This window comes from Micromys minutus, assembly GCF_963924665.1.
Source record: "Micromys minutus genome assembly, chromosome: 4".
In the NCBI taxonomy this organism is placed as follows: domain Eukaryota; kingdom Metazoa; phylum Chordata; class Mammalia; order Rodentia; family Muridae; genus Micromys; species Micromys minutus.
The window spans coordinates 72264245-72276615 of NC_137973.1; positions in this window are offsets into that span (position 1 = coordinate 72264245).

The following is a 12371-nucleotide window of genomic DNA, read 5'->3' on the forward strand; positions in this document are numbered from 1 at the left end:
ATAAAAATACGTCTTTTGACTGGGCAGACCAGTGATTTGTGTTTGAACATCTTCTCGAAGGCTTTGGGCTGATTCTGAAGAAATGTGAAAACAATTAAGGTTATTTAGTCATTATCTATACCATAATAGTGTGTGTGTGTGTGTGTGTGTGTGTGTGTGTGTGTGTACGTGTTCATGCGTGCATGCGTGCATGTGGGTGTGTAAATACAGACTAGTAAATTTCAGATTAGATTAAAATTTTTATATTTAATTCCAAATAGCAGTAGCATTAGAAAAATAATGTCAAGTAATTTTGTGCATTAGATATGAGGGTATTTGATTATACACATAAATTAAAATCTTGTCTTTAAAAGTGGGATGACTTATACAACATCACCATCAAAGAAGTGCTGTGATGATTTTACAGAGGTCATTTTACCTCACTCTTATTCAGAGGTAGAAAGTTTTGAAGATGAAGAACAATTAGAAGAATATCAAACCAGGCAACAAAAGCATCATATAATCATCGATTAAGGCAGAGTAGTAAAAAGCATGAAAATTCAGGAACACTGATGATAATCTTGAAAGATGAAGAACTGTATAGAGTCTTTTACATTAGATAAAAGCCATGATACCAAAGAAGGATATTTCTAGATTATTCAAACAGAGATATCAAAGGGATGGGGAAGATATCTTTTAGAATATAAGATTGATAAACCTCAAGAGTTTGCTTTAGACAGGTTATGTCTATGTTAAGACATGTTAAGTACTATGAAGCTGTACTATATAAAGCAGTATGACTTTCTGGAAGGCACCATGCCTCTGTAGAAAATTCTGAGGTAGATCTGCAGACATGACATTAACAGAACTATAGTGGTACATTAATGAATTGTTTTATTTTGTTCAGAATATTGCTTTCCCAGCCAAATCCTATGGTTCTGCATCTTAAGTAAGTACTTATTTCTTTAGCTCCTTCACTGGGGTCCTCATGTTCAGTCTGATGGTTAGCAGTAAGCATCCTCCTCTGTATCGGTATGGCTCTGACAGAGCCTCTGACAAGGCATCCATTTTAAGTTCCTGCCATAAGCACTAGTTACTGGAATCAGCAATAGTGCTTCGGTTTAGTGGCTGCATGTGGGGTTGATCCTCAGGTGAGGCAGTCTCTGCATGTTCTTTTCCCTGCTCCTCTGTTTGTCCCTTTATTCCTTTCCACGAGTGTTTTGTTCTCCCTTCTAAGAAGGACTGAGGCATCCACCTTTTGGACTTCTTTCTGTTTGAGCTTTATAAGTTCTGTGAATTGTTTCTTGGGTATCCCGAGCTTTTTGGACTAGTATCTGGTTATAAGTACATACCATGAGTGTTCTTTTGTGACTGAATTACCTCACTCAAAATGATAGTTTCAAGTTCCATCCATTTTTTTTTAGAAATTTCGTGAAGTCATTATTTTTAATAGTTGAGTAGCACTCCATTGTGTATATGTACCACAATTTATGTATTTGTTCCTCTGTTAAAGTACATCTAGGTTCTTTCCAGCTTCTGGAATTATAAATAAGGTTGCTATGAATATGGTGGAGTATGTTTCCTTGTTATTTGTTGAACCTTTTTTAGGGTATATGCCCAGGAGTGGTAGAGCTGGGTTCTCGGGTAGTACTATGTCCAATTTTCTGAAGATCTGCCAGTCTGATTTTTAGAATGTTTGTGTCAGTTTACAATACCACCAACAATGGAGGAGTGTTCCTCTTTCTCCATATTCTTGCCAGCATCTGCTGTCACCTGAGTTTTTTGTTCTCAGCCATTTTGACTAGTGAGAGGTGGAATCTTGGTTGTTTTGATTTGCATTTCCCTGATGACTAGTGATGTTGAGCATTTCTATAGGTTCTTCTCAGCCATTTGATACTCCTCAGTTTGGAAGTCTCCATATAAAGACAGGTACACTGAAACTAATAAAACAGCAAGTGTGGAAGAGCTTAGAGCACACAGGGACAGGGGAAATTTTCCTGAACAGAACAACAATGGCTTATACTCTAAGATCAAGAATCAACAAATCGGACCTCATGAAATTGCAAAAGTTCTGTAAGGCTAAGGACATTGTCAAAAGGACCAAACTGCAACCAAGAGATCAGAAAAAGTTCTAAATCTTTAAGTTTATATTTCAAATAGGGTTCATAATCTTGAATGCTCAATGCTGTGGATTCAGTTTGTTTACTATATTAAGAATCTATACCAGGTAAATGAGATGTGATTATTTGGCTAAAGACAAGAGGTTTTCCCCATGTAATGTTTTTAAAATGTTGTTGATGAAAAACAATTATTAATGATTTCTGTGGCAATAGAAATATTTAATGGATATATAATACATATCTGTACAGAATGTCTAGTAATAAACATGGTTTTTGTCTTGAAATTTTGATTAAATAATGCATTTGCTCATTCTGTTTTACCATGAAAAAAATTAGGTTACATAATTGCAGGGTTCCATTTACTTTCATTGTTTAGATTACTACTTTAATTGCACATCCCATAGAAAGAATTATAGGAATAAACTTGAGACGGTTATAATTATAATGACGTTTAAGTTAAATATTTAAACTTAAAAACATATTTCCCAAGGATGAAGGCACATTTTTCTCATATGTTTGATGTGCAAGCCTGGACAAAAATCTCCCTGTTCTACTCGACCTGTGGTTATAATTTTGAAATGACTAAACAAACTGTATTAGCAAGAAAAATATTAAAACTATTACCTTGCCATATTTTAACAAGTTGAATTGTAAGTAGGAAGAACTGATCATGTCTGAGACACTCAGGACTGACGTTGGAATTCACAGTTCTTGCCAGGAGATGGGTTTAGCATTGCTTACAAGTTTTCCTCAGTTTCTGGGAAAAAGGCAGAAGGGGAAGGGCAAAATATCCATCCTTTCTTTCTCCTGCTGAAACTCATCTTCAGATGATGAAAGAAAGATCTACTACTTCAAATGACATCTGTAAAAGACAAAAATGTCAAAGAACCTTTCTCTCCATTCACGTTCATTTTGAAGACTGGAATTAAAGACTGGGAGGCCAAGCTTCACTAGGAAGATAAATTACTGTATTTTTCCTCAAGTTCATGTTGCTATTCAGTGTTAGAAGCTAGGTATTAAGATTTGTAGTCCAGGACGTTGAAGTATAAAGGACAAGAAATGTGTCCTTGGATTCATCTAGTTTTTCCTCAGGTCACCTCTTGAGGTATCCTACATCTTTTTGCCTTATTTCAAACTTCAGAATTAGACACTGGAAAAAAATGTATTCTTTCAAAATTGTGAAACTTGAAATTTTGGCTTCAATTTTCAGAAAGAGTAAAATACATAAGTGATATAAATCCTGCTTATGAATGTAAAGACTTATTGAATATGTGAATCAATGTCAGAAGAAAAGCCTGACAAAATCTAGTGAAGGCATTTTTTTTTTTATCAACTCTCTGTTCTCTATTCCTCCCAGCCATGAGGGCCTGGCAGAGGAGGGGCTCTGTTCTTACCCTTGATTTGCAATTTTGTGATTCATTTTCTCTGCTACTGGAATCTCAATTTCTCTGTCTCTGTCTCTCTCTCTCTCTCTCTCTCTCTCTCTCTCTCGCTCTGTGTGTGTGTGTGTGTTTCAGTCCTATGCTATTTGTACTGTGTCCCTTGTCTCTGAGAATGCTTTATTGTACCATCATCAGTAACTCCAGGTCTACTTCTAGTAAGACAAGCATTTCTAGAACAACAAAATATTTATGTTTCCTAATACACATCTAAGTAAGAGAAATAATGTCGCTAATAGAATATTCCCAGAAAATCTAAGCTCCGTCCTCAGACAGGATGAATAGTTCTTAGTAGTCTTAGCTGGTTGAAAATGTACATTCGAAGTATATACACTTTGGTCATCTTTCTTCTTGAGCTTCATGTGATCCGTGAATTGTATCTTAGGTATTCTGAGCTTTTGAGCTAGTATCCACTTATCAGTGAGTACATACCATGGTTGTACTTTTGTGATTGGGTTACCTCATGCAGGGTGATATTATCTAGATCCATTCATTTGCCTAAGAATTTCATGAATTCATTGAATTTTATTAATTTCATTCCTAGAAGGGGGAACAAAAGTATTCTCAGGAGGAAATATGGAGACAAAGTTAGAGTTAAGACTGAAGGAAAGGCCAACCAGAGACCATATACAGTCACCAAACATAGATGATATTGCTGATACCAAGAGGTTCTTGCTGACAAGTGCCTGATATAGCTGTCTCCTGAGAGGCTCTGTCAGAACATAACAAATATGAAGGCATTTTCTAGCAGCTAACCATAGACCTGAGAATGGGGTGCTTAATGAGGACTTAGAGAAAGAATTGAAGGAGTTGAAAAGGTTTGAAACCCCATAAAAACAATAGTACCAACCAACCAGAGCTCCCATGGACTAAACCACCATCTAAAGAGTACCCATGGACAGATCCATTGCTCCAGCGGCACATGTAGCAGAAGATTCCCTTTTTCGGGCATCAATGGTAGGAGAAGCCCTTGGTCCTGTCAAGGCTTGATGCAGAGGTGTAGGGGAATGTCAGGTCAGGGAGAAGGTAGGAGGGTAAACACCCTCATAAAAGCAGGGGGAGGACTGATGGGATAGGGGATATGGAGTAGATTCCAGGAAAGAAGATAACATTTGAAATGTAAATAAAATACTTTGGCAAAAAATATTGTACTTTTCTGTCAGCCCCAACTTCACTGGGTCACACCTAATCTAGCCCTGTAGGTGGTGTGACTTCCTGCATTAACCCGCATGTATCCCCAGATAGAGCCCATTTACCACTAATGACAGTTTACCAGTCTGTTGGTGGCTGAGGCTTCACTCAAACTTGTTAGTAACTGATGAGTAACCATTTAAAAGATGACGAAATATATGTTCCCCAAAACATGAGTCTCTATTAAGGAGGGATAGGCTGCAACATCCAGTGTAATATTCCAGGGGCCATCAAGATGCCCTTAGACAGGTGTGTTACATTAGGAATCTTTTGAAATTTTATCTTCTTGCTTAGTCTTTTTTAGTCTCCAGACTAAAATAGAGAGAAGTTTTTTCAAATTTCTCTCTATTGGAAATCTGAATCAATCTCACACTTTCACTTGCATAGTATATTCACTGGAAATCCAGCCCCTTGATATATGGTATTACTCTATCTCATGCTCACCTGGAATATCCAGTCTGACCTCAGTCTCACAGCAGTTTTCCTATCTTACCCTCCAGTTCTGAGATTAAAAGTGTGAGGTGCTATGCTCTGATGGTGTCAATTTTCAAACTATCTCTAGATTTGAAGTATTATATTTATAATAGATTAAGTTGCTTTCTGAAATTAACATGAGATTAAAGAAAATGATTAATTAATTTAATTTATTGTATCTCATACCCCTGTCAAAACTCCTTTTAAGTTTTTTTTTAACCTTTGCATAGGCAAACTTTTTTACTGACTCAGAAATGAGCACACTATAAGAAAATTCTTGCTTATATCATATCTAAGTGATTAAATAGACATAAATGTGTGCCATGCAGATATATGGATACTAGGTTATCTACATTTGTATCTATATTTATCTTTCTAGCATCTATATTTATAGTTATTTTGGAAAGTTCTAATACAATTAATAGTTACTGTCTATTATTATAAATAGCAATCTTAGTAGTCAGTAATTATAGCCAAATCCAGATCTAGAAGATAATACAAAATAATTAGTTGGTCATCCTGGAGGGTCACCTTCCGTTCTGGAGAAAATACAACTTGAATGGGTGCCTAGAAACAATTCCTCTCTTGGTCTTTCTTCTTCTTTCATTGGCTTCCTTCTCAGCTCTGACCTCAGTGTCTTAATTCCATTGTGCTGCAATATCTTTAGATCAAGGAAGAGTGATAAATTCATGACTACATCCGATACATTAATAATGAATGCTTACATTCTTCAGCTTGATAAATAAAATACAATAACACTAAAACACTAAAATAAAATGAAGAGAAGAAAACCAAACATCTTCTAAACTTGCAACAAAACAAGCTTCTCCTTGGTTCATACTAATTTTTTGACTCCAACAGCATTGCATTGACTTGATAAGTGACTCTTCTAAAAGGTGCTCTTTCTCTGTCTTGCATTCTTTCTCTTAGTATTTAATAGTAAGCACATTAAAGAAGCATAAAATATAGGTAGTAGTCACATCACATTTTATTTTACCCAGAAATGCAGTCATTTACTTCAGGGTCTTAAATGGTCTTACAATCTATTTATAGATCACACCAGTCCTGGGAAGTCAGGAATAGTCTCAGTCAGAGGATATGATGTTGATTTCATTATATGAATAAAAAAACTTACTCTACTTCACCATTTTTTCTCCCTTAGGGGTCTCTGTTATCCAATATATCATCTCTGAGAAAACAAGGAAGGAGTGTAACACTTTCTGAACAGACCATAAAACCAACAGAACAAAGTGTATCAGGCCAGTAGTACACAGCTGAATTGTAGCCACATCCCACCAGCCCAAGGGATTCAAAGAACATGATAAATAATGTCAAGGAGATGCAAGCATATTCACTTAGTAACCACTTCACAAGCTCCCTTACAAGTTCTGTCGGGGGGTAAAGGCCTCACTGGTTATTTTTCATTCACTTAGGATCAGTTCTTCCCCTTACAAACTTTCTCCTCCATGAGCTAGTTTAACCTGACATTGTCAAAAAGGGTAGAGGAAAAAATCAAAGACGAAATGGGACTTTTTACCTGGACAATATGATGCCATGGCCTTGCTGCGATATAAGTGTAGACTCTTCATCAATACCTTGAGTTCTCTCCTCTCAAACCCTTGGAATCTAGGCAGATAGACATCAATTTCCAATTAGATGTCGAAACCTCTCAGACCTTTTATCTTTTTGCTTGTTTTCTTGATTCGTCATCAAGGCCTTTATGTGGAAAAAGCAACCTGTCTGTCTTAGTTAGGGTTTTACTGCCATGTACAGATCCCATGACCAAGGCAAGTCTTATTAAGGACATTTAATTGGGTCTTACATGTTCAGAGGTTCAGTCCATTATCATGCAGTTAGGAGCAGGGCACCATCTCAGCAGGTGTGATGCAGGAAGAGCTGAGAGTTTCACATCTTCACCTGAAGGCTGTTAACAGAATACTGGCTTCGAGGAAGTTAGGATGCAGGCATTAAAGCCCATGCCCACAGTGACATACTTACTCTAACAAGATAATACCTACTCCAACAGAGCCACACCATCTCATGGTGCCACTCCCTGGGTCGAGCATATACAAATCCTCACAGTGTTCTTTTAAAATATTTCTTTTCTCCAAGTATATTTATTATTCCCCAAAACACATGCACCATTTTCCAAGACTGCAAGATTTTAGACTAAGGATCCCATGGAAGCAGCACTTTCTTACCCAACCACCAGACCCTTAACATTTTACTGTTGTCTAAATTGCAATTTCTATAATTAGAGTATGTTCACTTCCAATCATCTTTGTTCTCTAACAGGGATTTCTGAGTAACCCCTTGTTCTGCCCGAGACAAAATGGATTTCTATCAGAAGGTAGCTCTCACTCCAGTTTTTTCAAAGATGTATAGCGTGAAAGTATCTGGGGATGGGCAAAGAGAAGTCACAGGGAAACTTCTGTCAAATAAATCTTGTTGGTACTCATTCACAAAATCCTCTATAAAAACAGTATGCTTTGCACAAGACACTATAGTCTTATAGTCTTATAGTTGGCTTCCTAAATTCAGAGCAGTGAAATAGTACAAGGGTGTTTCTTAAAGATAGTTTTAAAACACATATCATGGAAAATTAAAACATAATATTAAATCTTATTAGCTTAAAAAGTGGAAGATGTATGTACTATCCCTGCTGTGTACTCATCTGCTGGGCTCTGCTCTGTATTATCCTCCTAGTTGCTATGTGATGTTATGAGATGAAGGACAACAGTCCAACCACTGTCTAGAGCACTGAAGGACTCAGTGGCATAAGGAACAGGAGCATGTCCCAACACAAGCTGGATCTTACTTAACCTGGCTTCATTAGAGTAAGTCACTGTCTAGAGGGAAGGAAGGAGAAACCACCAAAGTCTACATATTCTGTCTTCTAAATCAGATGCTCTGAACATTTTGTTTTAAACTCTCTGAACATCTTGTTTTAAACTCTCCCACTCCACTAGACACAGAAGGTTGCTTCCTCCATTTTCAACATACATTAGTGAATTTGAGTTTATTTGAGTATCTTAATTTATGTTGCTTACTCTTTCTTTTAGGGCTGCCTGAGATTTATTGTGACCTTATATTTATCATTGTTACTCTTCCTGTGATCTAGCCAGGCCCATGAATTACAACTCTGAAGTGTGGATCTTTAGTACTTAGTTCTTTCCTAAGTTCCAGCTCACTGTACCGAACAATCTACTTGAGATTTGTGCTCAGGTGTGTAGGATCTTTTACAAGTTCTATAGGAACAAATTTAACTTGTTGATTTTCGTCCTCAAACCTGCTTGTTCTCAGCCTTTATCACTTTACAAAGCAGACTAAGTAAACCAAGTGTTCTGTGGCATTTTCTACTTTGCTTGTGTAAAAACTAAATTGTGTTCTACAGTTCTTACTTAATGTCATTTATGCAACTTACATATCTGCCTTTTAAATGTATTCCTAAATAATTTTTATTATACCTCTGATAGACAGGGCCTTAGTTAAGCCAACTTCTTGTCTTCCATGAATTGGTTAGTGTATTGATCCAAATTCTAATCACTCTATCTTTCTTGTGTGATGGGTTGTTTTCCTTTTGCCCTAAGCTCCCAAAATAACAACTCACACTTAAAATTTATATTTATAAATACCTAGCCCATATAGCTAGCCTCATTCCCTAACTAGCTAATAAGATAAAATAACCCATATACTAATCTACATTTCACCCTGTGGCTGGTTCCCTCTGCTCAAGTACAATGCCTCTGTCCTTCTCAAATCTTATAGATAACTCTATGCCAGAATACTTTCTACCTCCTGTATGTACCATCTTTTACACTGTTCTTTCCTATATTCCATAGTTTTTTTTAATTGACAGATGATATATCCATACAACCCATGAGATATTCTCTTTATACTTTCCTATACTTCCTTGTCCCATGATTTATTTTCTGCATTCTATTTAAGAAATCTTTAAAATTCTCCTGTGACTAGCTGATCCATTTGAAATAAATTCCAAATTGTTACTTGAGCTACCTCAAATAAACCACATTTTCAAGTTATAATTTTATTCCATTTTATTCCTTTTTCACTCTCTTCTGAGCTCCCTTGATCTCCTGTATATAAAACATGCAGAACTGTGACACTTCAGGCTTCACAGCCACCCCAGTGTGCACAATCTCCTCACAGATATCTACACTGTTCATTCTCCGGCTTCCATCAGTCTGTCTTCAAGAAACAGCCTAAATATGCAGATTCCTAATCACCCTGTCTCTGTCACTGCCTCTCTGCTCTCTCTCTTTCACACATGCACCTGCACACACATATGCACAAGTACACACGTATGCACACACATACACATACATACTAATATCTGTTCTCAGATGCACACATACTTTTACAACATCTATGTCCTTTTAACTTGACCATGATTAAATGATCTCAATAATTTGAATGACATTTATGACAAAGAAATATTCGTTTCATTATTAATTTCTTTTACCATAATACAAAGTCCATGAAAACTGAGTCATTTTTCTTTTCACCAATGTTCTTTGCCTTATGTAAACTAGTTTTTGATATATAACCTTTTCTTATAAATTGTATTTTTGAATGAATAAGTAAATGCATGTGTGTCTGAGTCCTCAAGAGTCCTTTCATTTTGAGTAGTTTATCATTGTGTTTCTAGAACTGAGTCCTATGGCACACAGGGGTACTCTATACATATTCGGCAAATAAATACATGGAAATGTGATTGTTGTAGAAGAAAATATACATCCATGGAAACATAAGCACAGGTCCTGTATAATTTTTCATTGTCAGTATTTTTACTAGGCTTTGTAACCAACTCATAGGAAATCATGATGAGTATATAATGAAAAACAAGATAGAATGTCCTGAAGAATAAAATATTCTTGAATGAACAAACATCATGAACTTTTCATACATCAGAATTGATATTAAGGAAACAATGACACTGGACGGATTATATATGTAGTAGGGACATAATCAAGGATTTCAAAAAGAACAATGCAATAGACAAATCAAGGAGTAGGTCAGGTCACAAAAGACTAAAATTCTTAAAATAAAAAAGAAAACTAAAAATAGAGGAAATCTAGTTAATGGAGTGAAGAATCAACTGTACTGCTTTACCACTAGGACTTATGGTTTCTAAATGTGATTCTGTGATGAGATTACAGTATTGTAATGCCAATCCCTATACTGTGAAATGTTTTCTTTTTTTTTTTTAATTTTCTCTTAGGCTATGAGATTCATATGGCAATCCTGATACACATAGGGATACATCTGTGTTATACAGATCAAATTCAATTGTTATAAGATTTCATGGAACATATAAAAATCTATCCCATGAAGCATTTCTTTCTCAGAATCAGAAGTATAGGAAGCAGTCTGAAATGGCAACAGAAGAATAATATTATAACACAGCTTGTGGTAGATATTCCAATAAGGAATTTGTTCTGTACATTTACAAAAATACTCAGTCAAGCAAATTTTGTGCTAACTTCTACTTGCCACCTAGTGGCTTTAATTAACCTGTCTTGTGAGTCACTGAGCCCTTATGAATTCCATTTATATTGCTTTGTGGGGATATGACATTTTCCACCTTGAACCATTCTGACTTTTTTCAATTATTGCAATGAAAAGGTATATTGAACAAATGTCACTGCAAAGGAAGCCTTGATCAAGCCATGGACTTCCCTGAGTGACTAATACTGAGTGCTCTAAAGTATCAAAATAAAGAAAATTCCTAGGTTTCCTAATGTAACTGTTAATCCATGAATATTATCCTGTTATAATTAACCAAGTGACTTAAGAACTACAAGCAACTAACCAAGAAAAAATCTAGGTTGGTCATCTGCAAAACATTGAGACTTTCTTATGTATTTGAATTCTCTAAGTAGTACATAGAGCTATTTTTATCTATGAACTACCAAATCCATGTTTATGGTTTTGATATTCATAGACTAAATGAAGTCAAGATTCCACTTGATCTCTCTTAGGTATGATTTTATATATATATATATATATATATATATATATATATATATATATATAAAATATGTCAGCAACCAGGAAAGTTACAGCATCAAAACCATCTGCATGGTACCAATTCTCTCTGCACCCGAAATAGAGAAGGTTGTACTTTGAATATGCAGAGGCTGAAAAGCATTCAGTAATTAAAACAACTTTGCACTCAATTGTGAATGCTAGCAGAGACAAATATTATGAGTTGATAATGCAATGATCCGTGACCTTCGATTAAAATGATACAATTTTCTTAAAAGCTATAAAAGCAGCACAAAACAGATTTCAAAGAGTAAAAAGAGGATGAGTCACAAAGCAATGTGTAAACTAAGCATCAGGTGCAAGACCGAGGCTGGAAGAACTGATTATGCTACTCCGTTGCTCTCCTGAGAAGGATAAAGGAAGAGGGGACATGCTCTATTACTCTTTGCAAGTGGAAGAGGAGCCTGGAAACAATATGCTGACATCTCTGCCATGCAGATAGTACGACAAGCTCCTGTGCTGAATCAACCATTATCATTTGTAGACTTTCTGAGTCTACTGATTGACAGCTACACAGTGTGTCTTAATGGCCTTCTCTTCCCCAGCCAATTTAAATGAAAAAGAAGCAAAATTGCATGGAACAGAATAAGGATCAAAGGCTAAAATGGAAAGTGGTCAAGAAAGATGAAAAATACAAAACATGCTTCAACAAACATCTCATATGACAATAGGCAGTGCATCCCTCTAAGTACTAGTTACATTATGGACAAGCTGGAGGCATCTCTGATGTATTTATGCACTTCATCATGTAGTATAACATGCTAGCAGTGTTTTCTTGACAGCTCCCATTAACAAGTTCTTATTTTAGACTCCTTTTAACAATCCCAACCGTCTTCTTTGGACCTGATCTGAATAGACTGGACAACCAAAAGCTCACTGACATCTATCTGATTAGCAATTGCCACCACTCATATCAGGGGAAGGTTAGTCGGTGGTTTTACTGGTATTTCACATTCAATATGACAACTAATTCAACTGCGTATGATCTTGAGCTCCCCAAGAAAAATAATTTCTCTTGTGCATGTTCAGCTGTAGACACCACTGACATGTAGCATTCAGAACCAAACAAGTACTATTTTTAAAAACTCTTAGGAACATT